Here is a 6,000-nt window from a genome sequence, read left to right as displayed (position 1 = left end):
GCAAACTTGCACGTTTGTTCTGTGCATGCATGAAAGTAAATAACTCTCCATACCAGCAGGCAGCGGTCGTCTGTATCTGTCATTCAAAAAGGGAAACGAGAAGACTGACAAGACGGGTGCAAGATTCTACTTAGTTAGCCAGTTATCCCATTAACAACACAACCCGATATTGAAAGAACAAATTTAATTTACTGTGAACTAGTGAACAACAACATTTTTTTCTAGTGAGCTCGATGGCTTAAAAAATAATCTTAAAGTTTGTTTCGATGTCACGCCCTCTTGACTTTAGCTGTTTGGCTGCTTTCTTTACTTCCGTTTCTATTCTCGTGCACCAAGTTGAAGTGCATATATTACTGATCTGCAGGGTTGCTGAATCTCCTGAAAAAAATGCCAGTGAGGGCAGAATAGTACTGATGGTACTGAGCACAACACAAAACTAGGGCAACAGATGCTCACTAGCCCTTTTTACACAGCAATCACGCAATAGAGCCGCTACGCAATCCCTTCTTTATGCCACCTTTGCATTTTTACACAGCTAAATGACTGCAGCATAATGCCGCTTCTGTGTGTGATTATAAATAGCATGCTAGCATTGCAGAATCATAGAGACATGACGGGCGTGACATCTAACACATCAGCGCTGGCTTCTGGTGTGACATATAACATACGCATTGGCAGAGCTTTACAAACAATAACAATGGCAATGTCAATAAGAATCATTTACCACCTACGTTATATGGTGGCTGATCTCGTTCTCTGCTCGGAGGGTAAGAGCTTCCGGCCTCATTGTCATTGCCAAACCCTGTTCCTTTTTCCTACACCTAACCACGTGCGCTTTTGTTGCCTAAGGAAAAAAAATGCCAGTCCGCGGTGTTGTACCAACGTAGTGTGTTTATTTTGAAAGAGACTGTATGTAAATGTTAAATTTTTCTGTGAAAATGAAAGTGTATCTTGAAAGAGGAGAACCTGACACAGTGTCCAAGAACATCAACAACCACGTACCCAGGGTACCTTCCAAGTCATATGTGAATGTAGAAAGTCCATGACCAAAATGTCAATATGTGGTGAGGTCGGAGTGAGAATGTGTTGGGCTCAGAGACAAGACAGCTCTGTCCCTCCATTCTGTGATCGTTCCTTTTACACAGAACTGTGAGGCGAAATTAGGGTGCAATATTCCCACCTTGAACAGGCAGTGTAAAACGTGCTACTGGCAGTCCAATATTGACCAATGGACAACCATCAGCTTACTGTGTCAGAGCTCTAACAGTATGGACATGCCCCTGTGGGTTTTATATCTGTCAGAATAGATTTTTTCTTGTATCAGTAATTAACTGCTTCTCTGTCTTGTGGTGTGCCACAGGGTTCCATCTTGGGTCCTATACATTTGTCTACAAATACATGCTTTTCTTTGGACAGTTTATTAGACACTTTATTAAAGGTCATTATTATCGAGCTATGACCTTTTATGATCATCACACTCAGTGTCCTTGAGTAATAAGCTACTATACTATTACAAAATAACCATACCGTCATATATAGTTAGCAGTCAGTGTGTGCCTAGTCAGTTCACAGCAGAAAATATATTAAACTTTTAATACTAAGAAATCTAATTTTGGCTTTTACTGTTTGTTTGTCCATCTTGAACAGGCAGTGTAAAACGTGCTACTGGCAGTCCAATATTGACCAATGGCCTACCATCAGCTTACTGTGTCAGAGCTCTAACAGTATGGGCATCCCCCTGTGGGTTTTATATCTGTCAGTATAGATTTTTTCTTCTATCAGTAATTAACTGCTTCTCTGTCTTGTGGTGTGCCACAGGGTTCCATCTTGGGTCTTATACATTTGTCTACAAATACATGCTTTTCTTTGGACAGTTTATTAGACACTTTATTAAAGGTCATTATTATCGAGCTATGACCTTTTATGATCATCACACTCAGTGTCCTTGAGTAATAAGCTACTATACTATTACAAAATAACCATACCGTCATATATAGTTAGCAGTCAGTGTGTGCCTAGTCAGTTCACAGCAGAAAATATATTAAACTTTTAATACTAAGAAATCTAATTTTGGCTTTTACTGTTTGTTTGTCCATCTTGAACAGGCAGTGTAAAACGTGCTACTGGCAGTCCAATATTGACCAATGGCCTACCATCAGCTTACTGTGTCAGAGCTCTAACAGTATGGGCATCCCCCTGTGGGTTTTATATCTGTCAGTATAGATTTTTTCTTCTATCAGTAATTAACTGCTTCTCTGTCTTGTGGTGTGCCACAGGGTTCCATCTTGGGTCTTATACATTTGTCTACAAATACATGCTTTTCTTTGGACAGTTTATTAGACACTTTATTAAAGGTCATTATTATCGAGCTATGACCTTTTATGATCATCACACTCAGTGTCCTTGAGTAATAAGCTACTATACTATTACAAAATAACCATACCGTCATATATAGTTAGCAGTCAGTGTGTGCCTAGTCAGTTCACAGCAGAAAATATATTGAACTTTTAATACTAAGAAATCTAATTTTGGCTTTTACTGTTTGTTTGTCCATCTTGAACAGGCAGTGTAAAACGTGCTACTGGCAGTCCGATATTGACCAATGGCCTACCATCAGCTTACTGTGTCAGAGCTCTAACAGTATGGGCATCCCCCTGTGGGTTTTATATCTTTGAGTTTGAACGATGCTGTGCTGTAGCCAATCACAATTGGGGGGGGGGGGGGGGGGGGGGTGCAGGTGTCCCCAGGAAATGTGTACCTACAGAAACAGCAAGCTCCGCGTCCATAGCAACCGCTCCACCCAAAATGTCGTGTCATCAACGTGAAAAAAATATTTTTCCAGCGGATGTCTTAGTTACAACATGATTGAGCAAACTGGAGTAGTTTCATGTCGTATCCGACAACGGGAGGCTTTTAACAGATGACGTCCTGATGTTAGCTTTGCTAACTGTCCCTGTCAGCTGCAGCCACTGCTGCTTTCTAGACATCGTGATTTCCCAAAACTGAATAAATACCACACATAGCAACACAAAACTGCTTTGCTAGCTCACTCATGTTGTAACTAAGATATCCACTGGAAAAAATATTTTATTCACGGACCGTTTATTGAGTTATTACCTTATTTTTATACAGTCTATGCTTATTACAGACACCGCTAACAGTTAGCCCAGCTAATCTACGATAACCATGTTAATTACAAAACACACAGAAATAGTAAAGTTTGTTCAATCATTGTGTTTATAGACTTAACAAACATCAGATTAGTCTACACGGTGATATAGTGACGTGATAAAATGTGATATATAGCTAAACTCTGCTGGTTTTCTACCTGAAGTATTTGTAAACAACACGGCGATTCCCTGGGGGCACCGCCGGATGTTAAGGGCGTGAGCCATTGCCGAGGCTCCTGCACTTCCGTTAGACAAAAAACTCCGGGCTGTGCCTCCAGAGGTGAGGAGGTCAGATGAGGAATCAAGCAAAAGACTGTTAAATCCAGAAAATGGTCAATAAATAACCTACAGTATGGTAAATATTATGTCAGTGGTATTCTCTTACCTGGTCTCTTGTAAGTTGATCAAGCTAATGAAGCTCAGCCTAAGTTCAATTAGGGAGACCTTTCTCATGCTCACCCTTTCACATTTCTCTCCATCCCACTCTCACTACTCCCTCTGATCAGCTGACTATGGGTGTTCACTCCTCTAATTATCCAATCACACTTTGCCATTCTCAGCCAATCAGGTGCCACTGCAAAATTTTAAATCTGCTCTCTCTTCTGCTGATGCCAGCCATCATTTTAGGTAGAAGCTTCACACCCTCCTCCTACCCCGGTCACCTCCAGGCATCGTATCCACAGTCCAGGACAAGCTCTCAAAGACTCATTCCTCTACTCATCCAGATCATCAACACTTTTCCACCTTCCTCTCATCTCATCTTCACCACCTCTACCACCACCAGCGTCTAGAACCTGGGGGGTTTCCCTATTCGACTATGGATTCATCACCCTCCTTAAATCAAACCATCTCTACGGGTTCTAATCGCCAAAGACTTTCCACTTTCCTATTCATATGTTCACATGTTAATAAATATTCTTTTGGGGCCCTTCCTACAGTGCACATATTTTTGGACAACAGACCTCAACATTGGTTCTTTCAGCAAAGGTCTTTTTGCCAAAAGTCAAATAACTCAACATCTCAGACGTCAGGCTTGGATGTTAGTTAGGATAAGGTAACTTACCTATCATTGCTCCAACACACCAATACAGCTTATTGTTTTGGTTAAATAGCTAATAATTATGTATCTCATATTGTTTTTCATAGTTATAAAAGTATGTTCATTTAGAAAACAACAGCTTAATAAAAAAAATCCTTGTTATGTGTGTTATATTTTTTTCTCTTAAAGTTTGTGAAAATCCCGTAAGCAGTATCTCAGATTTTGTATGTCGCTCACAGACTATAAAATTAAGTATGATATCATATTAGGTAAAATGTATTCACGCGATGCCTGAGTACGATTGACTCCCCTCTCCACTCCCCTGCCGCTCAGTTTTAACATTCAGGACTTTAAGCAGCAATGGTTGAAGAGACTAGTAGGATGTCTTTGCAGACTGGAGACTTTGACAAGGTAGCGTAACTACTTTGAATGGGCGCGGTAACTGTCAATCATAATTTTATTTGGCCAGTCAGAACTTTACAATCTGTCAATTAAAAATGGAATTCACCAATAGTAATGTGCCATGCCCCCACTCTTTATTGGGTAGAAGAAGCCCCTCGAATTTGACTGGCAGGACATTGCCCTGATCCAGGAGGAAGAGGAGAAGAAAATTGTAAAGATGAGAGGAGTAGTGGAACGCCCACTGAAGTCACCGCATTTGATGAGTTAATTGAGTAAATAAAAGAAAGGCAGAAGGTAGCCAAAGAGATAAGAGGATGTAACAAGGGGAACAAGAGAGGAAGATCGATGCAGATAGGGCCAAAGCTTAAGAGGCCAGAAGGAAGGCCATGGAGACGTTGGGCCAGACCAAACTGAGGCAGAGTGAGGATGGAGAGGAGTAGAGCAAACAGTGTAGAAGAAATGGCAATGACACAATTGCAATTTTGAGGGAGAGAAGTCAAACTGATAGGGTGGCAGCAGGTGGCCGAGATGATGCAAATTATGCAGCAACAGTATGTCCAAAAGCAGCTTACCCAAACCATGCTCCTTTAGCAGCAGTAGCAGTGTTGAGCATTACTTAGTCTGATTGGAAAAATTATCAAAGAAAAGTTGAGAGGAGAGATTTTGAGATGTTAAATGTTTTAATACTTTTAGTTGAATATTCAGTAATAAAGCAAATTATAATACTTGTATGGACATTGCTTTCTTTTTTTGTTAAGGTGAGAGCTTTGTACTATGTCACTGCTTGCGCTAGCATGTCTTCTTTCTCTAATCTATACAATTATGTGCCACTATCTTGCCATTGTATGACCGTATAGAATAAAATCATTTATTTTAACGCATTTGTGGGTTAAAGCTATAGCTCTGCAGCACTTGGTAGTCACAACATATGCACTTGACAGGGAGTGAATAACTAATGAAAAATGGTCCCAAATACTGTATGTGGAGGACCCAATTAAAATTTCTTTGATTTGTCTGATTGCCATACAGACAAGCAAGTGCATGTCTTAACAAAGCAGACACAATGTAGAGTTTACAGAACGCTACTCAACCCAATTCTTAAATGTCTAATACGATAAAACAACGAAGTAATGACATTTAAATATATACATATAAATATCCAAAAGGTGAAAGATCAACTTCACTGTGACATCATAATATTCTGCATAAAACACTTTTCTGGCCATTATGGCCAATGTTGTATCTCAGGAAGAGAAGGGGAGATACTTGGTTAGATACTGAATTGGTGACACTAATCTTGGGTGCCCACCTTGAAATTGCTAACTGTGTAGATCTGCCGTGCTGCCAGGGGGAAAATGTGTGTGAAGCATCCATGTTTTGACAGACAAA

This window comes from Epinephelus lanceolatus, chromosome 3 (assembly GCF_041903045.1).
Source record: "Epinephelus lanceolatus isolate andai-2023 chromosome 3, ASM4190304v1, whole genome shotgun sequence".
NCBI classification, from domain to species: domain Eukaryota; kingdom Metazoa; phylum Chordata; class Actinopteri; order Perciformes; family Serranidae; genus Epinephelus; species Epinephelus lanceolatus.
The sequence above is the reverse complement of the archived record's forward strand: the minus strand, read 5'-3'. Positions refer to the sequence as shown.